The sequence below is a fragment of the Lepisosteus platostomus genome, chromosome 15 (genome assembly GCF_059453375.1).
Source record: "Lepisosteus platostomus isolate fLepPlt1 chromosome 15, fLepPlt1.hap1, whole genome shotgun sequence".
NCBI lineage: Eukaryota > Metazoa > Chordata > Actinopteri > Semionotiformes > Lepisosteidae > Lepisosteus > Lepisosteus platostomus.
In genome coordinates, this window is record NC_142625.1 from 315,001 (window position 1) to 338,505 (window position 23,505).

At 61.7% G+C, this 23,505-nt stretch overlaps 15 non-coding genes across 15 annotated transcripts; all 15 read left to right on the top strand.

Annotated features, from left to right (window-relative positions):
• Positions 1-753: 753 nt before the first annotated feature.
• On the top strand, positions 754-944 carry LOC148647309 (U2 spliceosomal RNA). The gene has a single exon (XR_015927342.1). It is a non-coding gene; the product is annotated as a U2 spliceosomal RNA (small nuclear RNA).
• An 869-nt stretch (positions 945-1,813) lies between these two features.
• Positions 1,814-2,004, top strand: LOC148647310 (U2 spliceosomal RNA). Its single transcript, XR_015927343.1, has one exon. It is a non-coding gene; the product is annotated as a U2 spliceosomal RNA (small nuclear RNA).
• An 869-nt stretch (positions 2,005-2,873) lies between these two features.
• Positions 2,874-3,064, top strand: LOC148647311 (U2 spliceosomal RNA). The gene has a single exon (XR_015927344.1). It is a non-coding gene; the product is annotated as a U2 spliceosomal RNA (small nuclear RNA).
• Positions 3,065-3,933: 869 nt separating this feature from the next.
• Positions 3,934-4,124, top strand: LOC148647312 (U2 spliceosomal RNA). Its single transcript, XR_015927345.1, has one exon. It is a non-coding gene; the product is annotated as a U2 spliceosomal RNA (small nuclear RNA).
• Positions 4,125-4,993: 869 nt separating this feature from the next.
• On the top strand, positions 4,994-5,184 carry LOC148647313 (U2 spliceosomal RNA). Its single transcript, XR_015927346.1, has one exon. It is a non-coding gene; the product is annotated as a U2 spliceosomal RNA (small nuclear RNA).
• A 5,927-nt stretch (positions 5,185-11,111) lies between these two features.
• LOC148647314 (U2 spliceosomal RNA) lies at positions 11,112-11,299 on the top strand. The gene has a single exon (XR_015926965.1). It is a non-coding gene; the product is annotated as a U2 spliceosomal RNA (small nuclear RNA).
• Positions 11,300-12,172: 873 nt separating this feature from the next.
• On the top strand, positions 12,173-12,363 carry LOC148647315 (U2 spliceosomal RNA). The gene has a single exon (XR_015927347.1). It is a non-coding gene; the product is annotated as a U2 spliceosomal RNA (small nuclear RNA).
• Positions 12,364-13,232: 869 nt separating this feature from the next.
• On the top strand, positions 13,233-13,423 carry LOC148647316 (U2 spliceosomal RNA). Its single transcript, XR_015927348.1, has one exon. It is a non-coding gene; the product is annotated as a U2 spliceosomal RNA (small nuclear RNA).
• Positions 13,424-14,292: 869 nt separating this feature from the next.
• LOC148647317 (U2 spliceosomal RNA) lies at positions 14,293-14,483 on the top strand. The gene has a single exon (XR_015927349.1). It is a non-coding gene; the product is annotated as a U2 spliceosomal RNA (small nuclear RNA).
• Positions 14,484-15,352: 869 nt separating this feature from the next.
• Positions 15,353-15,543, top strand: LOC148647318 (U2 spliceosomal RNA). Its single transcript, XR_015927350.1, has one exon. It is a non-coding gene; the product is annotated as a U2 spliceosomal RNA (small nuclear RNA).
• Positions 15,544-16,412: 869 nt separating this feature from the next.
• On the top strand, positions 16,413-16,603 carry LOC148647319 (U2 spliceosomal RNA). The gene has a single exon (XR_015927351.1). It is a non-coding gene; the product is annotated as a U2 spliceosomal RNA (small nuclear RNA).
• Positions 16,604-17,472: 869 nt separating this feature from the next.
• LOC148647320 (U2 spliceosomal RNA) lies at positions 17,473-17,663 on the top strand. The gene has a single exon (XR_015927352.1). It is a non-coding gene; the product is annotated as a U2 spliceosomal RNA (small nuclear RNA).
• An 869-nt stretch (positions 17,664-18,532) lies between these two features.
• Positions 18,533-18,723, top strand: LOC148647321 (U2 spliceosomal RNA). The gene has a single exon (XR_015927353.1). It is a non-coding gene; the product is annotated as a U2 spliceosomal RNA (small nuclear RNA).
• Positions 18,724-19,592: 869 nt separating this feature from the next.
• On the top strand, positions 19,593-19,783 carry LOC148647322 (U2 spliceosomal RNA). The gene has a single exon (XR_015927354.1). It is a non-coding gene; the product is annotated as a U2 spliceosomal RNA (small nuclear RNA).
• Positions 19,784-20,652: 869 nt separating this feature from the next.
• LOC148647323 (U2 spliceosomal RNA) lies at positions 20,653-20,843 on the top strand. The gene has a single exon (XR_015927355.1). It is a non-coding gene; the product is annotated as a U2 spliceosomal RNA (small nuclear RNA).
• Positions 20,844-23,505: the final 2,662 nt, after the last annotated feature.

Sequence of the window (23,505 nt, forward strand, 5' to 3'; positions counted from 1 at the left end):
CTCGGGTCTCGTCCCTCGTCCCTCGTCCATCTGTGTGTCTCTGTGTTCTGTCTCTCTCTCGCCCTCTCGGTTCCCGTGCTCCCTCTGTGCGCTTTCCCGCGTCTCGACTCTCTGGGCAAGCAGGCCGGCCCCCTTTTCGGCTCCCGTGCGTTTTCCCTCCAAAAAACTTAGGTTTTTCAGCCTTTTCCCAGGGAGGCAGGCGTGGCTTGCTTGCTTGCTTGCTTGCTTGCTTGCTTGTGTGTGTGTCCGTCCCCGTCCCTGCAGGCGGGCCCCTTTCGACAGCTGGGCGTTTTCCCTCCCAAAAACTTAGTATATCCACCTTTTCTTTCTTTTTTTTCGGCAGGCAGGCAGGCAGGCGTGTGTGCGCGCGCGCGCGCGTCCCCGTCCCTCCCTCCCGAGAGAGAGCTGCCCCTTGCCTCTGCCCGCAGGTGCTGGCGCTCGGCTTTCGCTTGCAGCCGGTTGGGCGCAGCTGCTGCCGGTGGGAGGGGCCTAAGCTAAGGAGGCCGGGCGGCTGGCGCCCCCTGCGGCTGCGGTCGTTGTCGGGCCGTTGACAGAAGATCAAAGAGCAGGGCCCCCGCCCGGGACTGGCAGGAAGGCAGGCGGGCAGGCAAGAGAGAGGGGGAGCAGAGTCCCGCGGCAGGCCTCTGGCTGCAGGGAGGCCGGCGGCTGCGCGGGTCCCGGGCTCCAGAGGAGTCGGCCTGCGCCACTGTGCGCCAGCGGAACGCCCGCGCGTCGGTCCGCGCCTTTGTGGGCATCGCTTCTCGGCCTTTTGGCTAAGATCAAGTGTAGTATCTGTTCTTATCAGTTTAATATCTGATACGTCCCCCATCGGGGGACCACATATTAAACGGATTTTTGGAACAGGGAGCTGGATCAGGAGCTTGCTCCGTCCTCTCCACGCATCGGCCCGGTATTGCAGCGCCTCCGGGAGCGGTGCACCACCTTCTCTCAGCGGTGAAAAGACAGACGTAGGTAGGTAGCTAGCTAGCTAGCTAGCGAGCGAGCGAGCGAGCGAGCGAGCGAGCGAGCAAGCAAGCGGAGTGGACTGGAGCTCCTTCTTCTCGGGTCTCGTCCCTCGTCCCTCGTCCATCTGTGTGTCTCTGTGTTCTGTCTCTCTCTCGCCCTCTCGGTTCCCGTGCTCCCTCTGTGCGCTTTCCCGCGTCTCGACTCTCTGGGCAAGCAGGCCGGCCCCCTTTTCGGCTCCCGTGCGTTTTCCCTCCAAAAAACTTAGGTTTTTCAGCCTTTTCCCAGGGAGGCAGGCGTGGCTTGCTTGCTTGCTTGCTTGCTTGCTTGCTTGTGTGTGTGTCCGTCCCCGTCCCTGCAGGCGGGCCCCTTTCGACAGCTGGGCGTTTTCCCTCCCAAAAACTTAGTATATCCACCTTTTCTTTCTTTTTTTTCGGCAGGCAGGCAGGCAGGCGTGTGTGCGCGCGCGCGCGCGTCCCCGTCCCTCCCTCCCGAGAGAGAGCTGCCCCTTGCCTCTGCCCGCAGGTGCTGGCGCTCGGCTTTCGCTTGCAGCCGGTTGGGCGCAGCTGCTGCCGGTGGGAGGGGCCTAAGCTAAGGAGGCCGGGCGGCTGGCGCCCCCTGCGGCTGCGGTCGTTGTCGGGCCGTTGACAGAAGATCAAAGAGCAGGGCCCCCGCCCGGGACTGGCAGGAAGGCAGGCGGGCAGGCAAGAGAGAGGGGGAGCAGAGTCCCGCGGCAGGCCTCTGGCTGCAGGGAGGCCGGCGGCTGCGCGGGTCCCGGGCTCCAGAGGAGTCGGCCTGCGCCACTGTGCGCCAGCGGAACGCCCGCGCGTCGGTCCGCGCCTTTGTGGGCATCGCTTCTCGGCCTTTTGGCTAAGATCAAGTGTAGTATCTGTTCTTATCAGTTTAATATCTGATACGTCCCCCATCGGGGGACCACATATTAAACGGATTTTTGGAACAGGGAGCTGGATCAGGAGCTTGCTCCGTCCTCTCCACGCATCGGCCCGGTATTGCAGCGCCTCCGGGAGCGGTGCACCACCTTCTCTCAGCGGTGAAAAGACAGACGTAGGTAGGTAGCTAGCTAGCTAGCTAGCGAGCGAGCGAGCGAGCGAGCGAGCGAGCGAGCAAGCAAGCGGAGTGGACTGGAGCTCCTTCTTCTCGGGTCTCGTCCCTCGTCCCTCGTCCATCTGTGTGTCTCTGTGTTCTGTCTCTCTCTCGCCCTCTCGGTTCCCGTGCTCCCTCTGTGCGCTTTCCCGCGTCTCGACTCTCTGGGCAAGCAGGCCGGCCCCCTTTTCGGCTCCCGTGCGTTTTCCCTCCAAAAAACTTAGGTTTTTCAGCCTTTTCCCAGGGAGGCAGGCGTGGCTTGCTTGCTTGCTTGCTTGCTTGCTTGCTTGTGTGTGTGTCCGTCCCCGTCCCTGCAGGCGGGCCCCTTTCGACAGCTGGGCGTTTTCCCTCCCAAAAACTTAGTATATCCACCTTTTCTTTCTTTTTTTTCGGCAGGCAGGCAGGCAGGCGTGTGTGCGCGCGCGCGCGCGTCCCCGTCCCTCCCTCCCGAGAGAGAGCTGCCCCTTGCCTCTGCCCGCAGGTGCTGGCGCTCGGCTTTCGCTTGCAGCCGGTTGGGCGCAGCTGCTGCCGGTGGGAGGGGCCTAAGCTAAGGAGGCCGGGCGGCTGGCGCCCCCTGCGGCTGCGGTCGTTGTCGGGCCGTTGACAGAAGATCAAAGAGCAGGGCCCCCGCCCGGGACTGGCAGGAAGGCAGGCGGGCAGGCAAGAGAGAGGGGGAGCAGAGTCCCGCGGCAGGCCTCTGGCTGCAGGGAGGCCGGCGGCTGCGCGGGTCCCGGGCTCCAGAGGAGTCGGCCTGCGCCACTGTGCGCCAGCGGAACGCCCGCGCGTCGGTCCGCGCCTTTGTGGGCATCGCTTCTCGGCCTTTTGGCTAAGATCAAGTGTAGTATCTGTTCTTATCAGTTTAATATCTGATACGTCCCCCATCGGGGGACCACATATTAAACGGATTTTTGGAACAGGGAGCTGGATCAGGAGCTTGCTCCGTCCTCTCCACGCATCGGCCCGGTATTGCAGCGCCTCCGGGAGCGGTGCACCACCTTCTCTCAGCGGTGAAAAGACAGACGTAGGTAGGTAGCTAGCTAGCTAGCTAGCGAGCGAGCGAGCGAGCGAGCGAGCGAGCGAGCAAGCAAGCGGAGTGGACTGGAGCTCCTTCTTCTCGGGTCTCGTCCCTCGTCCCTCGTCCATCTGTGTGTCTCTGTGTTCTGTCTCTCTCTCGCCCTCTCGGTTCCCGTGCTCCCTCTGTGCGCTTTCCCGCGTCTCGACTCTCTGGGCAAGCAGGCCGGCCCCCTTTTCGGCTCCCGTGCGTTTTCCCTCCAAAAAACTTAGGTTTTTCAGCCTTTTCCCAGGGAGGCAGGCGTGGCTTGCTTGCTTGCTTGCTTGCTTGCTTGCTTGTGTGTGTGTCCGTCCCCGTCCCTGCAGGCGGGCCCCTTTCGACAGCTGGGCGTTTTCCCTCCCAAAAACTTAGTATATCCACCTTTTCTTTCTTTTTTTTCGGCAGGCAGGCAGGCAGGCGTGTGTGCGCGCGCGCGCGCGTCCCCGTCCCTCCCTCCCGAGAGAGAGCTGCCCCTTGCCTCTGCCCGCAGGTGCTGGCGCTCGGCTTTCGCTTGCAGCCGGTTGGGCGCAGCTGCTGCCGGTGGGAGGGGCCTAAGCTAAGGAGGCCGGGCGGCTGGCGCCCCCTGCGGCTGCGGTCGTTGTCGGGCCGTTGACAGAAGATCAAAGAGCAGGGCCCCCGCCCGGGACTGGCAGGAAGGCAGGCGGGCAGGCAAGAGAGAGGGGGAGCAGAGTCCCGCGGCAGGCCTCTGGCTGCAGGGAGGCCGGCGGCTGCGCGGGTCCCGGGCTCCAGAGGAGTCGGCCTGCGCCACTGTGCGCCAGCGGAACGCCCGCGCGTCGGTCCGCGCCTTTGTGGGCATCGCTTCTCGGCCTTTTGGCTAAGATCAAGTGTAGTATCTGTTCTTATCAGTTTAATATCTGATACGTCCCCCATCGGGGGACCACATATTAAACGGATTTTTGGAACAGGGAGCTGGATCAGGAGCTTGCTCCGTCCTCTCCACGCATCGGCCCGGTATTGCAGCGCCTCCGGGAGCGGTGCACCACCTTCTCTCAGCGGTGAAAAGACAGACGTAGGTAGGTAGCTAGCTAGCTAGCTAGCGAGCGAGCGAGCGAGCGAGCGAGCGAGCGAGCAAGCAAGCGGAGTGGACTGGAGCTCCTTCTTCTCGGGTCTCGTCCCTCGTCCCTCGTCCATCTGTGTGTCTCTGTGTTCTGTCTCTCTCTCGCCCTCTCGGTTCCCGTGCTCCCTCTGTGCGCTTTCCCGCGTCTCGACTCTCTGGGCAAGCAGGCCGGCCCCCTTTTCGGCTCCCGTGCGTTTTCCCTCCAAAAAACTTAGGTTTTTCAGCCTTTTCCCAGGGAGGCAGGCGTGGCTTGCTTGCTTGCTTGCTTGCTTGCTTGCTTGTGTGTGTGTCCGTCCCCGTCCCTGCAGGCGGGCCCCTTTCGACAGCTGGGCGTTTTCCCTCCCAAAAACTTAGTATATCCACCTTTTCTTTCTTTTTTTTCGGCAGGCAGGCAGGCAGGCGTGTGTGCGCGCGCGCGCGCGTCCCCGTCCCTCCCTCCCGAGAGAGAGCTGCCCCTTGCCTCTGCCCGCAGGTGCTGGCGCTCGGCTTTCGCTTGCAGCCGGTTGGGCGCAGCTGCTGCCGGTGGGAGGGGCCTAAGCTAAGGAGGCCGGGCGGCTGGCGCCCCCTGCGGCTGCGGTCGTTGTCGGGCCGTTGACAGAAGATCAAAGAGCAGGGCCCCCGCCCGGGACTGGCAGGAAGGCAGGCGGGCAGGCAAGAGAGAGGGGGAGCAGAGTCCCGCGGCAGGCCTCTGGCTGCAGGGAGGCCGGCGGCTGCGCGGGTCCCGGGCTCCAGAGGAGTCGGCCTGCGCCACTGTGCGCCAGCGGAACGCCCGCGCGTCGGTCCGCGCCTTTGTGGGCATCGCTTCTCGGCCTTTTGGCTAAGATCAAGTGTAGTATCTGTTCTTATCAGTTTAATATCTGATACGTCCCCCATCGGGGGACCACATATTAAACGGATTTTTGGAACAGGGAGCTGGATCAGGAGCTTGCTCCGTCCTCTCCACGCATCGGCCCGGTATTGCAGCGCCTCCGGGAGCGGTGCACCACCTTCTCTCAGCGGTGAAAAGACAGACGTAGGTAGGTAGCTAGCTAGCTAGCTAGCGAGCGAGCGAGCGAGCGAGCGAGCGAGCGAGCAAGCAAGCGGAGTGGACTGGAGCTCCTTCTTCTCGGGTCTCGTCCCTCGTCCCTCGTCCATCTGTGTGTCTCTGTGTTCTGTCTCTCTCTCGCCCTCTCGGTTCCCGTGCTCCCTCTGTGCGCTTTCCCGCGTCTCGACTCTCTGGGCAAGCAGGCCGGCCCCCTTTTCGGCTCCCGTGCGTTTTCCCTCCAAAAAACTTAGGTTTTTCAGCCTTTTCCCAGGGAGGCAGGCGTGGCTTGCTTGCTTGCTTGCTTGCTTGCTTGCTTGTGTGTGTGTCCGTCCCCGTCCCTGCAGGCGGGCCCCTTTCGACAGCTGGGCGTTTTCCCTCCCAAAAACTTAGTATATCCACCTTTTCTTTCTTTTTTTTCGGCAGGCAGGCAGGCAGGCGTGTGTGCGCGCGCGCGCGCGTCCCCGTCCCTCCCTCCCGAGAGAGAGCTGCCCCTTGCCTCTGCCCGCAGGTGCTGGCGCTCGGCTTTCGCTTGCAGCCGGTTGGGCGCAGCTGCTGCCGGTGGGAGGGGCCTAAGCTAAGGAGGCCGGGCGGCTGGCGCCCCCTGCGGCTGCGGTCGTTGTCGGGCCGTTGACAGAAGATCAAAGAGCAGGGCCCCCGCCCGGGACTGGCAGGAAGGCAGGCGGGCAGGCAAGAGAGAGGGGGAGCAGAGTCCCGCGGCAGGCCTCTGGCTGCAGGGAGGCCGGCGGCTGCGCGGGTCCCGGGCTCCAGAGGAGTCGGCCTGCGCCACTGTGCGCCAGCGGAACGCCCGCGCGTCGGTCCGCGCCTTTGTGGGCATCGCTTCTCGGCCTTTTGCCTAAGGTCGAGGAAAGAGGAGGGACAAAGAACACCACATTTGGAGTGCGGAAGGACTACTTGGATTTTGGACCCCGGACCGGATTTTGGACTACCTTTTGGATTGTGGACTGCGTTTTCTACGTTTGTTTGTTTCACTTGGGGTGAGTAGGCTGCTTCGGCAGCCGAAAGGCTGCGCTCACGATGGCTGCGGACCCCGGGATGGCGAGGAGGGCTGGCGGGGATCCCAACCTGAAGTGGACCATCCGCTTTTACTGGAGAGCGGAGACGGAGATGCCTGGGAGAGAGGCCTTTGAAGAGGATGTCCTTTTCAGGGATCTGGGAGTTGCAGTGGAGGAGATCCTATGTTTGCAGGGGAACCGGGTACAGCGATACATGGACACCACCTTCATGGACGCCAGGATTTACCAGAACACGGTGAAAAAGGTACTGCAAGCCCAACAAGAGGGGAAGCTCCGTGAGTATGAGTGCACAGGACTGCAAGGAAACAACAAGAGGTGGGTGATAGTCCACATGTTTAACCCGTTCATCCCCGACGCCGACGTTACCACCTTTTTGCGGCGGTATGTGGACGTGGTGAGCAGGCCTGTGACGATTCGGGATCGGAAGACCGTATGGGCGGGGAGACGAAAATATGAAGTCGAGTTGCGCAAGGAGCCCAGGTCCGAGGATGGCTTCTCCCACCCACCGGCCACCTTCGCAATCGGTTCAGGTAGGGGGTACTTATTTTACTGGAACCAGCCAGATTTTTGCCGCAGATGTCGGGAGTATGGGCATCGTGAAGAGGCTTGCAAGACCACGGAGTGTATGAAGTGTCACAGCCGGGACCACACAACGCAGCGGTGCCCAACGAAGGAGTGCTCGCTGTGTGGTGCTACGGGGCATCTGTACCGCCAGTGCAACCGTAGAGATGCCGACTACAACAGAGCCTTGTATGAGGGGGCAGCTCTGGCGGGGGAAGAACAGGTGGAGGATGACCCAAGAGAAGAGGGGGAGCTTTCCGGGAGGAAAGCGAGGAAAGGAGGAAGGCAACAGTTGGAGGCCGGACAGGGGAAGACAGGAGGACTGGAGACGGAGACAGACGTACGGCCGGGAACATCAAGGGAGGCAGGAGGTGCCGGCCCAAGATGGGCGGACGTGGTGAAGGCCCCGAGGGCGGTCGAAACATCGGTGGTGATGGCGCCATTAGAGGAAGAGAGGATGACGGTCCTAGCGCCCTCGGGGATGAAGAAGCAAAAGCGGCAGCGGGACGGGAAGGCAAAGAAGGCGACTCAGGAGAAGAAGAAAAAGACGGCGGAAAGAGCAGAGCTGGAAGATCTACAGGAAGAGACGTCAGAACCCGAGAGGATGGAGGAGGAAGAGCCCCAGTCGGAGACAAGCGACTCGGAGCCTGAGAGCGCGGTAGAATCTCTTCCCCCAGGACAAGGGGATGGACCTGGCCGGGCTGCCTTCTCAGTGCCGTTGGCTGCACTGGCAGGCGACAGCCCGTACACTGGCGGTGCGCCCGACACACCCACTCCTGTGCAGGAGTCGGACGCGAGCCCTTGGACGCCCCGACAGTTCCTGGAAACATCTGACAGCGGCAGTACATCAGGGGCGGAGAGCTCATCCGAGCCCGGCCCCGAAATAGGAATGGAGAGTGACGCCCCCCCAGATCCACCATGACCTTCACGGTAGCAACTGCTAACGTGAGGGGTTTGAGGGCACGGGAGAAGCGAGCGGCAGTCTTCAAGTACCTGTCCCGCAGGAACTTGGATTTGTGTTTTGTCCAGGAAGTCCATTTAAAGGGCCTTGACGACGTCAGGACCTTCTCGAAGGAGTGGAGGAAGGGTCCTTCTTGGTGGAGCGTCGGAGGGGTGAACTCCTCTGGCGTCGGCATCCTGTGCGGTTCGCCAGGGTTCACCGCTCACACGGTCAGCTCGGTGATCCCAGGACGTCTGCTGGTAGTGGACGGGAACTGGAAAAACATCAAGATTAGACTTATCAGTGTGTACGTCCCAGCAGACAGACGTCAGCAGGGCTCCTTCTTGAGAGATTTGGAGCCCCTGCTGTATACCAACAGAGAGCTGATCGTGGGCGGTGATTTCAACATCGACCTGGGGGATTCGCACGGCGAGGGAGTTCACCTGTTGAGGTCCTTAATTACGGACTTCAGCCTGCGGGACGGGTTTGCCAACACTGCACACCACACCTGGGATGATGGAAAGGGAATTTTCAGACGCCTGGACTACGTCCTTTCTACTGCAAAGTGGAGGATTCTAAGCAGGCAGGTGACCCCTACCTGGTTCTCGGACCACCAGCTGCTCTCAGTCTCTTTCGGTATTGAGGACCCCGGTTTCCGGGCTGGCTACTGGAAATTGAACCAACAGGTTCTACAAGAGGCGAGATACCGAGAGAAGATTGTGACAGTGCTGAAGGACTTTGAGAAGAGGAGGGAACTCTTTAGTTCAGCGGTACACTGGTGGGAGGCCTGCAAAGACACCATCGCTTCGGTCACCAGGAGGTACTGTTGTATCCGGCGGAGCCTGGAGGACCGCCAGTGTACCAGACTGCAAGAAGAGCTGGAGGCACTGTACGAGCAGCTGAACCAGGGGGGCGCCTTCAACGGCGAGAGAATCGCACAAGTAAGAGGCCTGCTTAGAGACAAGTGGTTACAGAGAGCCAGAGACTTCCTTTTTAGGCTTCAGGGAGTTTGGCGGGAAGGAGACGAACGCTGCTCGCCCCAATTCTTTGGGGTGGTGCGGCAGAAACAAGAGCGGAAGCTCTTTGAAGCCATTCGGAAGGAAGACGGGACTGTAACCACGGACATACCCGGGATGCTGGAGTGTGCCACAAGATTTTACTCAACCCTGTTCGCGGAGAAGGAGACGGATCCCAGCATCAGGGATAGGCTTCTGGAAGGTGTGGAGAAGGTGGTAGAGGACCCCTCTACACTGGTCGGGCCGGTGTCAGGGGCAGAAATCAAGACCGCAATGCTCGGCCTGAAGAAGGGCACTGTCCCTGGCGCGGATGGCCTGCCGACTGACTTTTACCACGCCTTTTGGGAACAACTGGAGCCTTTCCTGGTGCCGGTTTTCAACGAGGCCCTGGATAAGGGCAGCCTGGGTTCTAGTATGCAGACCGGCATCGTCTCCTTGCTCTACAAAGGAGGAGACAGGGCGGACCTGGGGAATTGGCGGCCTATCCAGCTCCTGTGCACTGACTACAAGATCTTGGCCAGGGTGTTGGGAGGCCGCCTGAGAACGGTAATGCCAGTGATGGTCCGGGCGGACCAGACATGCAGCGTGGCAGGACGCAAGATCAGCTGGAACCTCCAGCTGACCCGAGATGTCATCGCTTGGGTGGAGGACAGAGGCCTGCCACTCATGCTGGTGAGCCTGGATCAGACGAAGGCTTTCGACCGGGTCCATCATGAGATCTTGTGGGCACTCTTGCGCAAGAAAGGCCTACCGGAGACATTCGTCAATTGGGTCAAGGCGCTATATAATGGTGCCAAATCCCGGGTATGTGTCAACGGCGTAGTAGGAAGGAGCATCCCTGTAAGCTGTGGTGTGCGACAAGGCTGTCCGCTTTCTCCCCTGTTGTACGTCATTTTCCTGGAACTGTTGTTGGACGAGCTACGGAAAGACCCCGGAGTACAAGGCATTCAAGTGCCAGGTGGCGGGGGGCAGGCGGTCAAGATCGCCGCCTACGCGGATGACGTCACGCTCTTCCTGAGCTCTGAAAGTAGCTTGGGAAGAGCCCTGGCCATTGTGGAGGATTTTTCTAGAGGCACCGGCGCCCGTTTGAACCGTGCCAAAAGCCTGGTGAAGCTGTTCGGGACCTGGTTGTGTGAACCAAAGACCTTGGGTGGCTTAACGAGGACGACAGGGCCGATGAAAATCCTGGGGGTCCTTTTTCACAACTCGGACCCCCCCACCCTGAACTGGGAGGCCAGGTTCCGGAAAGTGAGTCAGAAACTGGGCCTTTGGCAGAAGCGGTCCTTGACGTGGATCGGGAAGGCGCTGGTGCTGAAGGTTGAGATCCTGCCCCTTCTGCTTCACCTGGCGGTAGTGTACCCCCTACCTGTCGGAAAACGGAAGGAGCTGACCAGGCTTATTTTCGGGTTCGTGTGGGGTCAAACCTATGAGCGCATTAAGAGACCAGATATGTGCAGGCCCATAGAAGATGGTGGGAGGGGGATCGTGGATTTTCCAGTAAAACTGGACTGTGCGTTTACGGCCAGCCTGTGTGTGATCCTGCACGAAAACCCGCCCCACCTGTGCAGTCGATTTGTGAGCCTTTGGCTCACGGCGAGCATGCGTCACTTGACCGTCTGGAACAACAGGACCCCAAAGGCAGAGCGACTCCCACCGCACTACCGTCACGCAGTGCGGTGGCTGCGGGCGCACCCGGAGGTCAAAGAAGGCACGACAACGCTAAATCACCGACTGATGTACAAAATCATCCTGACGTCAGAGCGGCCAGCGATTCCGGGTGTGTCAAGAGAGATCTGGCAGCAGGCCCAACCCAAGGGCCTGGACAATAAGCTCAAGGATCTGAACTGGCTTGGAGTATGGGGTCGTATGGCGGTGAGGGCAGTGATGCATGCTCATGGCCTGGCGAAACAGAGTCAGTGCCCAAGACATGGCTGCACAGGTGAAGAGACCGTGAGTCACGTATTTTGGGAGTGCGGGTTTGTGCAGAGAGTCTGGAGTTCGAGCAAACGGCTTTTCGCACAGGTTGGTCTGGATGGCTCGCTGTCACTGCGCACAGTGATGAAGGGCGTACCCGGTTCCCGCAACTGGAATACGAGCTTCCTCCTGTGGCTCCTGATCAGCATCACGAAAATCTTCGTGTGGGATGCCCGAACTGAACTGATCAGGCACGGGGTGGAGGTGTCGGTCGCCGGAATCCACAGACGGGTGAAGACGGACATAACCCGTCGGATCAGATGGGACATTATCAGATGGGGGTTCGCAGCATCGAAAGAAAGGTGGAAGGGTTTGATCACATGGGTGTGAGGACATTGGTGGGTAGTATAATGTGACGGTTTTTTGTACTCTTTTATAATAAAAAAAAAAAAAAAAAAAAATCTGTTCTTATCAGTTTAATATCTGATACGTCCCCCATCGGGGGACCACATATTAAACGGATTTTTGGAACAGGGAGCTGGATCAGGAGCTTGCTCCGTCCTCTCCACGCATCGGCCCGGTATTGCAGCGCCTCCGGGAGCGGTGCACCACCTTCTCTCAGCGGTGAAAAGACAGACGTAGGTAGGTAGCTAGCTAGCTAGCTAGCGAGCGAGCGAGCGAGCGAGCGAGCGAGCGAGCGAGCAAGCAAGCGGAGTGGACTGGAGCTCCTTCTTCTCGGGTCTCGTCCCTCGTCCCTCGTCCATCTGTGTGTCTCTGTGTTCTGTCTCTCTCTCGCCCTCTCGGTTCCCGTGCTCCCTCTGTGCGCTTTCCCGCGTCTCGACTCTCTGGGCAAGCAGGCCGGCCCCCTTTTCGGCTCCCGTGCGTTTTCCCTCCAAAAAACTTAGGTTTTTCAGCCTTTTCCCAGGGAGGCAGGCGTGGCTTGCTTGCTTGCTTGCTTGCTTGCTTGCTTGTGTGTGTGTCCGTCCCCGTCCCTGCAGGCGGGCCCCTTTCGACAGCTGGGCGTTTTCCCTCCCAAAAACTTAGTATATCCACCTTTTCTTTCTTTTTTTTCGGCAGGCAGGCAGGCAGGCGTGTGTGCGCGCGCGCGCGCGTCCCCGTCCCTCCCTCCCGAGAGAGAGCTGCCCCTTGCCTCTGCCCGCAGGTGCTGGCGCTCGGCTTTCGCTTGCAGCCGGTTGGGCGCAGCTGCTGCCGGTGGGAGGGGCCTAAGCTAAGGAGGCCGGGCGGCTGGCGCCCCCTGCGGCTGCGGTCGTTGTCGGGCCGTTGACAGAAGATCAAAGAGCAGGGCCCCCGCCCGGGACTGGCAGGAAGGCAGGCGGGCAGGCAAGAGAGAGGGGGAGCAGAGTCCCGCGGCAGGCCTCTGGCTGCAGGGAGGCCGGCGGCTGCGCGGGTCCCGGGCTCCAGAGGAGTCGGCCTGCGCCACTGTGCGCCAGCGGAACGCCCGCGCGTCGGTCCGCGCCTTTGTGGGCATCGCTTCTCGGCCTTTTGGCTAAGATCAAGTGTAGTATCTGTTCTTATCAGTTTAATATCTGATACGTCCCCCATCGGGGGACCACATATTAAACGGATTTTTGGAACAGGGAGCTGGATCAGGAGCTTGCTCCGTCCTCTCCACGCATCGGCCCGGTATTGCAGCGCCTCCGGGAGCGGTGCACCACCTTCTCTCAGCGGTGAAAAGACAGACGTAGGTAGGTAGCTAGCTAGCTAGCTAGCGAGCGAGCGAGCGAGCGAGCGAGCGAGCGAGCAAGCAAGCGGAGTGGACTGGAGCTCCTTCTTCTCGGGTCTCGTCCCTCGTCCCTCGTCCATCTGTGTGTCTCTGTGTTCTGTCTCTCTCTCGCCCTCTCGGTTCCCGTGCTCCCTCTGTGCGCTTTCCCGCGTCTCGACTCTCTGGGCAAGCAGGCCGGCCCCCTTTTCGGCTCCCGTGCGTTTTCCCTCCAAAAAACTTAGGTTTTTCAGCCTTTTCCCAGGGAGGCAGGCGTGGCTTGCTTGCTTGCTTGCTTGCTTGCTTGCTTGTGTGTGTGTCCGTCCCCGTCCCTGCAGGCGGGCCCCTTTCGACAGCTGGGCGTTTTCCCTCCCAAAAACTTAGTATATCCACCTTTTCTTTCTTTTTTTTCGGCAGGCAGGCAGGCAGGCGTGTGTGCGCGCGCGCGCGCGTCCCCGTCCCTCCCTCCCGAGAGAGAGCTGCCCCTTGCCTCTGCCCGCAGGTGCTGGCGCTCGGCTTTCGCTTGCAGCCGGTTGGGCGCAGCTGCTGCCGGTGGGAGGGGCCTAAGCTAAGGAGGCCGGGCGGCTGGCGCCCCCTGCGGCTGCGGTCGTTGTCGGGCCGTTGACAGAAGATCAAAGAGCAGGGCCCCCGCCCGGGACTGGCAGGAAGGCAGGCGGGCAGGCAAGAGAGAGGGGGAGCAGAGTCCCGCGGCAGGCCTCTGGCTGCAGGGAGGCCGGCGGCTGCGCGGGTCCCGGGCTCCAGAGGAGTCGGCCTGCGCCACTGTGCGCCAGCGGAACGCCCGCGCGTCGGTCCGCGCCTTTGTGGGCATCGCTTCTCGGCCTTTTGGCTAAGATCAAGTGTAGTATCTGTTCTTATCAGTTTAATATCTGATACGTCCCCCATCGGGGGACCACATATTAAACGGATTTTTGGAACAGGGAGCTGGATCAGGAGCTTGCTCCGTCCTCTCCACGCATCGGCCCGGTATTGCAGCGCCTCCGGGAGCGGTGCACCACCTTCTCTCAGCGGTGAAAAGACAGACGTAGGTAGGTAGCTAGCTAGCTAGCTAGCGAGCGAGCGAGCGAGCGAGCGAGCGAGCGAGCAAGCAAGCGGAGTGGACTGGAGCTCCTTCTTCTCGGGTCTCGTCCCTCGTCCCTCGTCCATCTGTGTGTCTCTGTGTTCTGTCTCTCTCTCGCCCTCTCGGTTCCCGTGCTCCCTCTGTGCGCTTTCCCGCGTCTCGACTCTCTGGGCAAGCAGGCCGGCCCCCTTTTCGGCTCCCGTGCGTTTTCCCTCCAAAAAACTTAGGTTTTTCAGCCTTTTCCCAGGGAGGCAGGCGTGGCTTGCTTGCTTGCTTGCTTGCTTGCTTGCTTGTGTGTGTGTCCGTCCCCGTCCCTGCAGGCGGGCCCCTTTCGACAGCTGGGCGTTTTCCCTCCCAAAAACTTAGTATATCCACCTTTTCTTTCTTTTTTTTCGGCAGGCAGGCAGGCAGGCGTGTGTGCGCGCGCGCGCGCGTCCCCGTCCCTCCCTCCCGAGAGAGAGCTGCCCCTTGCCTCTGCCCGCAGGTGCTGGCGCTCGGCTTTCGCTTGCAGCCGGTTGGGCGCAGCTGCTGCCGGTGGGAGGGGCCTAAGCTAAGGAGGCCGGGCGGCTGGCGCCCCCTGCGGCTGCGGTCGTTGTCGGGCCGTTGACAGAAGATCAAAGAGCAGGGCCCCCGCCCGGGACTGGCAGGAAGGCAGGCGGGCAGGCAAGAGAGAGGGGGAGCAGAGTCCCGCGGCAGGCCTCTGGCTGCAGGGAGGCCGGCGGCTGCGCGGGTCCCGGGCTCCAGAGGAGTCGGCCTGCGCCACTGTGCGCCAGCGGAACGCCCGCGCATCGGTCCGCGCCTTTGTGGGCATCGCTTCTCGGCCTTTTGGCTAAGATCAAGTGTAGTATCTGTTCTTATCAGTTTAATATCTGATACGTCCCCCATCGGGGGACCACATATTAAACGGATTTTTGGAACAGGGAGCTGGATCAGGAGCTTGCTCCGTCCTCTCCACGCATCGGCCCGGTATTGCAGCGCCTCCGGGAGCGGTGCACCACCTTCTCTCAGCGGTGAAAAGACAGACGTAGGTAGGTAGCTAGCTAGCTAGCTAGCTAGCGAGCGAGCGAGCGAGCGAGCGAGCGAGCAAGCAAGCGGAGTGGACTGGAGCTCCTTCTTCTCGGGTCTCGTCCCTCGTCCCTCGTCCATCTGTGTGTCTCTGTGTTCTGTCTCTCTCTCGCCCTCTCGGTTCCCGTGCTCCCTCTGTGCGCTTTCCCGCGTCTCGACTCTCTGGGCAAGCAGGCCGGCCCCCTTTTCGGCTCCCGTGCGTTTTCCCTCCAAAAAACTTAGGTTTTTCAGCCTTTTCCCAGGGAGGCAGGCGTGGCTTGCTTGCTTGCTTGCTTGCTTGCTTGCTTGTGTGTGTGTCCGTCCCCGTCCCTGCAGGCGGGCCCCTTTCGACAGCTGGGCGTTTTCCCTCCCAAAAACTTAGTATATCCACCTTTTCTTTCTTTTTTTTCGGCAGGCAGGCAGGCAGGCGTGTGTGCGCGCGCGCGCGCGTCCCCGTCCCTCCCTCCCGAGAGAGAGCTGCCCCTTGCCTCTGCCCGCAGGTGCTGGCGCTCGGCTTTCGCTTGCAGCCGGTTGGGCGCAGCTGCTGCCGGTGGGAGGGGCCTAAGCTAAGGAGGCCGGGCGGCTGGCGCCCCCTGCGGCTGCGGTCGTTGTCGGGCCGTTGACAGAAGATCAAAGAGCAGGGCCCCCGCCCGGGACTGGCAGGAAGGCAGGCGGGCAGGCAAGAGAGAGGGGGAGCAGAGTCCCGCGGCAGGCCTCTGGCTGCAGGGAGGCCGGCGGCTGCGCGGGTCCCGGGCTCCAGAGGAGTCGGCCTGCGCCACTGTGCGCCAGCGGAACGCCCGCGCGTCGGTCCGCGCCTTTGTGGGCATCGCTTCTCGGCCTTTTGGCTAAGATCAAGTGTAGTATCTGTTCTTATCAGTTTAATATCTGATACGTCCCCCATCGGGGGACCACATATTAAACGGATTTTTGGAACAGGGAGCTGGATCAGGAGCTTGCTCCGTCCTCTCCACGCATCGGCCCGGTATTGCAGCGCCTCCGGGAGCGGTGCACCACCTTCTCTCAGCGGTGAAAAGACAGACGTAGGTAGGTAGCTAGCTAGCTAGCTAGCGAGCGAGCGAGCGAGCGAGCGAGCGAGCGAGCAAGCAAGCGGAGTGGACTGGAGCTCCTTCTTCTCGGGTCTCGTCCCTCGTCCCTCGTCCATCTGTGTGTCTCTGTGTTCTGTCTCTCTCTCGCCCTCTCGGTTCCCGTGCTCCCTCTGTGCGCTTTCCCGCGTCTCGACTCTCTGGGCAAGCAGGCCGGCCCCCTTTTCGGCTCCCGTGCGTTTTCCCTCCAAAAAACTTAGGTTTTTCAGCCTTTTCCCAGGGAGGCAGGCGTGGCTTGCTTGCTTGCTTGCTTGCTTGCTTGCTTGTGTGTGTGTCCGTCCCCGTCCCTGCAGGCGGGCCCCTTTCGACAGCTGGGCGTTTTCCCTCCCAAAAACTTAGTATATCCACCTTTTCTTTCTTTTTTTTCGGCAGGCAGGCAGGCAGGCGTGTGTGCGCGCGCGCGCGCGTCCCCGTCCCTCCCTCCCGAGAGAGAGCTGCCCCTTGCCTCTGCCCGCAGGTGCTGGCGCTCGGCTTTCGCTTGCAGCCGGTTGGGCGCAGCTGCTGCCGGTGGGAGGGGCCTAAGCTAAGGAGGCCGGGCGGCTGGCGCCCCCTGCGGCTGCGGTCGTTGTCGGGCCGTTGACAGAAGATCAAAGAGCAGGGCCCCCGCCCGGGACTGGCAGGAAGGCAGGCGGGCAGGCAAGAGAGAGGGGGAGCAGAGTCCCGCGGCAGGCCTCTGGCTGCAGGGAGGCCGGCGGCTGCGCGGGTCCCGGGCTCCAGAGGAGTCGGCCTGCGCCACTGTGCGCCAGCGGAACGCCCGCGCGTCGGTCCGCGCCTTTGTGGGCATCGCTTCTCGGCCTTTTGGCTAAGATCAAGTGTAGTATCTGTTCTTATCAGTTTAATATCTGATACGTCCCCCATCGGGGGACCACATATTAAACGGATTTTTGGAACAGGGAGCTGGATCAGGAGCTTGCTCCGTCCTCTCCACGCATCGGCCCGGTATTGCAGCGCCTCCGGGAGCGGTGCACCACCTTCTCTCAGCGGTGAAAAGACAGACGTAGGTAGGTAGCTAGCTAGCTAGCTAGCGAGCGAGCGAGCGAGCGAGCGAGCGAGCGAGCAAGCAAGCGGAGTGGACTGGAGCTCCTTCTTCTCGGGTCTCGTCCCTCGTCCCTCGTCCATCTGTGTGTCTCTGTGTTCTGTCTCTCTCTCGCCCTCTCGGTTCCCGTGCTCCCTCTGTGCGCTTTCCCGCGTCTCGACTCTCTGGGCAAGCAGGCCGGCCCCCTTTTCGGCTCCCGTGCGTTTTCCCTCCAAAAAACTTAGGTTTTTCAGCCTTTTCCCAGGGAGGCAGGCGTGGCTTGCTTGCTTGCTTGCTTGCTTGCTTGCTTGTGTGTGTGTCCGTCCCCGTCCCTGCAGGCGGGCCCCTTTCGACAGCTGGGCGTTTTCCCTCCCAAAAACTTAGTATATCCACCTTTTCTTTCTTTTTTTTCGGCAGGCAGGCAGGCAGGCGTGTGTGCGCGCGCGCGCGCGTCCCCGTCCCTCCCTCCCGAGAGAGAGCTGCCCCTTGCCTCTGCCCGCAGGTGCTGGCGCTCGGCTTTCGCTTGCAGCCGGTTGGGCGCAGCTGCTGCCGGTGGGAGGGGCCTAAGCTAAGGAGGCCGGGCGGCTGGCGCCCCCTGCGGCTGCGGTCGTTGTCGGGCCGTTGACAGAAGATCAAAGAGCAGGGCCCCCGCCCGGGACTGGCAGGAAGGCAGGCGGGCAGGCAAGAGAGAGGGGGAGCAGAGTCCCGCGGCAGGCCTCTGGCTGCAGGGAGGCCGGCGGCTGCGCGGGTCCCGGGCTCCAGAGGAGTCGGCCTGCGCCACTGTGCGCCAGCGGAACGCCCGCGCGTCGGTCCGCGCCTTTGTGGGCATCGCTTCTCGGCCTTTTGGCTAAGATCAAGTGTAGTATCTGTTCTTATCAGTTTAATATCTGATACGTCCCCCATCGGGGGACCACATATTAAACGGATTTTTGGAACAGGGAGCTGGATCAGGAGCTTGCTCCGTCCTCTCCACGCATCGGCCCGGTATTGCAGCGCCTCCGGGAGCGGTGCACCACCTTCTCTCAGCGGTGAAAAGACAGACGTAGGTAGGTAGCTAGCTAGCTAGCTAGCGAGCGAGCGAGCGAGCGAGCGAGCGAGCGAGCAAGCAAGCGGAGTGGACTGGAGCTCCTTCTTCTCGGGTCTCGTCCCTCGTCCCTCGTCCATCTGTGTGTCTCTGTGTTCTGTCTCTCTCTCGCCCTCTCGGTTCCCGTGCTCCCTCTGTGCGCTTTCCCGCGTCTCGACTCTCTGGGCAAGCAGGCCGGCCCCCTTTTCGGCTCCCGTGCGTTTTCCCTCCAAAAAACTTAGGTTTTTCAGCCTTTTCCCAGGGAGGCAGGCGTGGCTTGCTTGCTTGCTTGCTTGCTTGCTTGCTTGTGTGTGTGTCCGTCCCCGTCCCTGCAGGCGGGCCCCTTTCGACAGCTGGGCGTTTTCCCTCCCAAAAACTTAGTATATCCACCTTTTCTTTCTTTTTTTTCGGCAGGCAGGCAGGCAGGCGTGTGTGCGCGCGCGCGCGCGTCCCCGTCCCTCCCTCCCGAGAGAGAGCTGCCCCTTGCCTCTGCCCGCAGGTGCTGGCGCTCGGCTTTCGCTTGCAGCCGGTTGGGCGCAGCTGCTGCCGGTGGGAGGGGCCTAAGCTAAGGAGGCCGGGCGGCTGGCGCCCCCTGCGGCTGCGGTCGTTGTCGGGCCGTTGACAGAAGATCAAAGAGCAGGGCCCCCGCCCGGGACTGGCAGGAAGGCAGGCGGGCAGGCAAGAGAGAGGGGGAGCAGAGTCCCGCGGCAGGCCTCTGGCTGCAGGGAGGCCGGCGGCTGCGCGGGTCCCGGGCTCCAGAGGAGTCGGCCTGCGCCACTGTGCGCCAGCGGAACGCCCGCGCGTCGGTCCGCGCCTTTGTGGGCATCGCTTCTCGGCCTTTTGGCTAAGATCAAGTGTAGTATCTGTTCTTATCAGTTTAATATCTGATACGTCCCCCATCGGGGGACCACATATTAAACGGATTTTTGGAACAGGGAGCTGGATCAGGAGCTTGCTCCGTCCTCTCCACGCATCGGCCCGGTATTGCAGCGCCTCCGGGAGCGGTGCACCACCTTCTCTCAGCGGTGAAAAGACAGACGTAGGTAGGTAGCTAGCTAGCTAGCTAGCGAGCGAGCGAGCGAGCGAGCGAGCGAGCGAGCAAGCAAGCGGAGTGGACTGGAGCTCCTTCTTCTCGGGTCTCGTCCCTCGTCCCTCGTCCATCTGTGTGTCTCTGTGTTCTGTCTCTCTCTCGCCCTCTCGGTTCCCGTGCTCCCTCTGTGCGCTTTCCCGCGTCTCGACTCTCTGGGCAAGCAGGCCGGCCCCCTTTTCGGCTCCCGTGCGTTTTCCCTCCAAAAAACTTAGGTTTTTCAGCCTTTTCCCAGGGAGGCAGGCGTGGCTTGCTTGCTTGCTTGCTTGCTTGCTTGCTTGTGTGTGTGTCCGTCCCCGTCCCTGCAGGCGGGCCCCTTTCGACAGCTGGGCGTTTTCCCTCCCAAAAACTTAGTATATCCACCTTTTCTTTCTTTTTTTTCGGCAGGCAGGCAGGCAGGCGTGTGTGCGCGCGCGCGCGCGTCCCCGTCCCTCCCTCCCGAGAGAGAGCTGCCCCTTGCCTCTGCCCGCAGGTGCTGGCGCTCGGCTTTCGCTTGCAGCCGGTTGGGCGCAGCTGCTGCCGGTGGGAGGGGCCTAAGCTAAGGAGGCCGGGCGGCTGGCGCCCCCTGCGGCTGCGGTCGTTGTCGGGCCGTTGACAGAAGATCAAAGAGCAGGGCCCCCGCCCGGGACTGGCAGGAAGGCAGGCGGGCAGGCAAGAGAGAGGGGGAGCAGAGTCCCGCGGCAGGCCTCTGGCTGCAGGGAGGCCGGCGGCTGCGCGGGTCCCGGGCTCCAGAGGAGTCGGCCTGCGCCACTGTGCGCCAGCGGAACGCCCGCGCGTCGGTCCGCGCCTTTGTGGGCATCGCTTCTCGGCCTTTTGGCTAAGATCAAGTGTAGTATCTGTTCTTATCAGTTTAATATCTGATACGTCCCCCATCGGGGGACCACATATTAAACGGATTTTTGGAACAGGGAGCTGGATCAGGAGCTTGCTCCGTCCTCTCCACGCATCGGCCCGGTATTGCAGCGCCTCCGGGAGCGGTGCACCACCTTCTCTCAGCGGTGAAAAGACAGACGTAGGTAGGTAGCTAGCTAGCTAGCTAGCGAGCGAGCGAGCGAGCGAGCGAGCGAGCGAGCAAGCAAGCGGAGTGGACTGGAGCTCCTTCTTCTCGGGTCTCGTCCCTCGTCCCTCGTCCATCTGTGTGTCTCTGTGTTCTGTCTCTCTCTCGCCCTCTCGGTTCCCGTGCTCCCTCTGTGCGCTTTCCCGCGTCTCGACTCTCTGGGCAAGCAGGCCGGCCCCCTTTTCGGCTCCCGTGCGTTTTCCCTCCAAAAAACTTAGGTTTTTCAGCCTTTTCCCAGGGAGGCAGGCGTGGCTTGCTTGCTTGCTTGCTTGCTTGCTTGCTTGTGTGTGTGTCCGTCCCCGTCCCTGCAGGCGGGCCCCTTTCGACAGCTGGGCGTTTTCCCTCCCAAAAACTTAGTATATCCACCTTTTCTTTCTTTTTTTTCGGCAGGCAGGCAGGCAGGCGTGTGTGCGCGCGCGCGCGCGTCCCCGTCCCTCCCTCCCGAGAGAGAGCTGCCCCTTGCCTCTGCCCGCAGGTGCTGGCGCTCGGCTTTCGCTTGCAGCCGGTTGGGCGCAGCTGCTGCCGGTGGGAGGGGCCTAAGCTAAGGAGGCCGGGCGGCTGGCGCCCCCTGCGGCTGCGGTCGTTGTCGGGCCGTTGACAGAAGATCAAAGAGCAGGGCCCCCGCCCGGGACTGGCAGGAAGGCAGGCGGGCAGGCAAGAGAGAGGGGGAGCAGAGTCCCGCGGCAGGCCTCTGGCTGCAGGGAGGCCGGCGGCTGCGCGGGTCCCGGGCTCCAGAGGAGTCGGCCTGCGCCACTGTGCGCCAGCGGAACGCCCGCGCGTCGGTCCGCGCCTTTGTGGGCATCGCTTCTCGGCCTTTTGGCTAAGATCAAGTGTAGTATCTGTTCTTATCAGTTTAATATCTGATACGTCCCCCATCGGGGGACCACATATTAAACGGATTTTTGGAACAGGGAGCTGGATCAGGAGCTTGCTCCGTCCTCTCCACGCATCGGCCCGGTATTGCAGCGCCTCCGGGAGCGGTGCACCACCTTCTCTCAGCGGTGAAAAGACAGACGTAGGTAGGTAGCTAGCTAGCTAGCTAGCGAGCGAGCGAGCGAGCGAGCGAGCGAGCGAGCAAGCAAGCGGAGTGGACTGGAGCTCCTTCTTCTCGGGTCTCGTCCCTCGTCCCTCGTCCATCTGTGTGTCTCTGTGTTCTGTCTCTCTCTCGCCCTCTCGGTTCCCGTGCTCCCTCTGTGCGCTTTCCCGCGTCTCGACTCTCTGGGCAAGCAGGCCGGCCCCCTTTTCGGCTCCCGTGCGTTTTCCCTCCAAAAAACTTAGGTTTTTCAGCCTTTTCCCAGGGAGGCAGGCGTGGCTTGCTTGCTTGCTTGCTTGCTTGCTTGCTTGTGTGTGTGTCCGTCCCCGTCCCTGCAGGCGGGCCCCTTTCGACAGCTGGGCGTTTTCCCTCCCAAAAACTTAGTATATCCACCTTTTCTTTCTTTTTTTTCGGCAGGCAGGCAGGCAGGCGTGTGTGCGCGCGCGCGCGCGTCCCCGTCCCTCCCTCCCGAGAGAGAGCTGCCCCTTGCCTCTGCCCGCAGGTGCTGGCGCTCGGCTTTCGCTTGCAGCCGGTTGGGCGCAGCTGCTGCCGGTGGGAGGGGCCTAAGCTAAGGAGGCCGGGCGGCTGGCGCCCCCTGCGGCTGCGGTCGTTGTCGGGCCGTTGACAGAAGATCAAAGAGCAGGGCCCCCGCCCGGGACTGGCAGGAAGGCAGGCGGGCAGGCAAGAGAGAGGGGGAGCAGAGTCCCGCGGCAGGCCTCTGGCTGCAGGGAGGCCGGCGGCTGCGCGGGTCCCGGGCTCCAGAGGAGTCGGCCTGCGCCACTGTGCGCCAGCGGAACGCCCGCGCGTCGGTCCGCGCCTTTGTGGGCATCGCTTCTCGGCCTTTTGGCTAAGGTCAGAGGTCGAGGGAGAAACGAGCGAGAGGACAACACCCGAGAGGATACGCCTTTGGATTGCCTTTTTGGAACTGGAACCCGGACTGCCTTTTGGACAACGTTTTTTGGACCCTTGGACGTCGGTACTTTTGTTTTTGCACCAGGCTCTCGTGGGGGCTGTTTGCAGCCGAAAGGCTGCTTCAACCATGGCTGCGGAGCCTGGAGAGGCGAGGAGGGCTGGGATGGACCCCAGCGTTAAGTGGACTGTCCGCTTCCATTGGAAGCCGGAGACGGTGCCACCTGGAAGGGAGCAATTTGAAGACGAGATTCTGTTCGGAGCTTTGGGGCTGAAGGTACCGGAAATTAAGTGTGTGCAAGGGAACCGGCCACAGAAGTTTATTGATGCCACGTTTATGAGCGCGGATATCCACAAGAGAGTGGTGGGGAAGTGCACAAAGCTCATCAAGGACGGCGGATTGCGGGATTATGAATGCGGCGGATTACAGTGCGACAGCAAGAGGTGGGTGGTCTTACATATGTTCGACCCGTTCGTTTCAGACGCCGACGTGACGACTTTCCTACGCAGATACGCGGAGGTGTTGGTGGGACCATCAGTGCTCAGCGACACGCGTACTGTGTGGACAGGGAAGCGTCGGTACCTGGTGGAGTTACGGCGGGGGGACAACGGAACACCGGACGGACTTACCCACCCACCAGCCACTTTCTCAATTGGAGGAGGTAGGGGGTACTTATACTACTGGGATCAGCCGGAATTTTGTAGAAAGTGCCGGGCCTTCGGGCACCGAGAGGGGGCGTGCGACGCAGAAAAGTGCAGAAAGTGCAACCGATCGGGGCATGACACACGAAGTTGCCCGGTAAAGGAGTGCTCCCTGTGTGGGGAATCGGGGCACCTATTCCGGCAGTGTGAGAAGAGGGGCAAGGAAATAGACAGGGCAGTAAAGGAGTGGATGCAGCAGGAAGACGAAAAGAGCGAGGGGGAAAACCAGCCGGCGGGTAGCGGGGCCCGTAAGGGACCGAAGAAGGGGGGAAGACAACCGGAGAAGGAACAAGAGAAGGAGGAGCGCCCGGCAGAAGAGGACGGCGAGCGACCCGGAACATCGTGGGGATCGGATGTCGACCAGCAGGGATCAGATGGCGAACAGGCGGGAACATCGCGGGGAGCAGACGGAGGGGCCGGAACTTGGGTGGAGGTGGTAAGACGAGGGCGCCCCCTGAAGGGGGGGGGGAGAACTGCAGCGCCAGCTCCAGCACCAGCCGAGGAGGAGGGGATGGTGACCCTGCAGGGCGCGGGGAAGAAGAGGAGGTCGAAGAGACAGAGGGCGGAAAAGCGCCAGCAGGAGACACAAGAGAAGAAGAAGAGGACGGCTGAGGAGGAAGGCCAGGAAGAAGACCCAGGAGATCTGGCAGACTCGGAAGGGATGGATGAGGAAGAGGGATGCTTGTCGGGCCTGAGTGATTCAGAAGCCGAAAGCTCCTCGGACTCTCTCCCACCAGGGCAGGGAGAAGTGGTAACACGGAGCGTCTTTTCGGTGGCACAAGACATGAACGAGGAAGGCAGCCCCTTAATCACCTGCCAGCCGGCAACACCTACTCCGGAGCAAGGGCTCGTGGACAGCCCGCAGGATGTCCAGTTTATGGACACCGGGGATGAGAGTTCGGTGAGTACAGCAGGGACGGCGAGTTCCCCCGATTTCAGCCGCCTGGAAGGAATGGAGAGTGACAGCCCCCCTCGAGAACCGCCATGACCCTTACGGTAGCAACGGCTA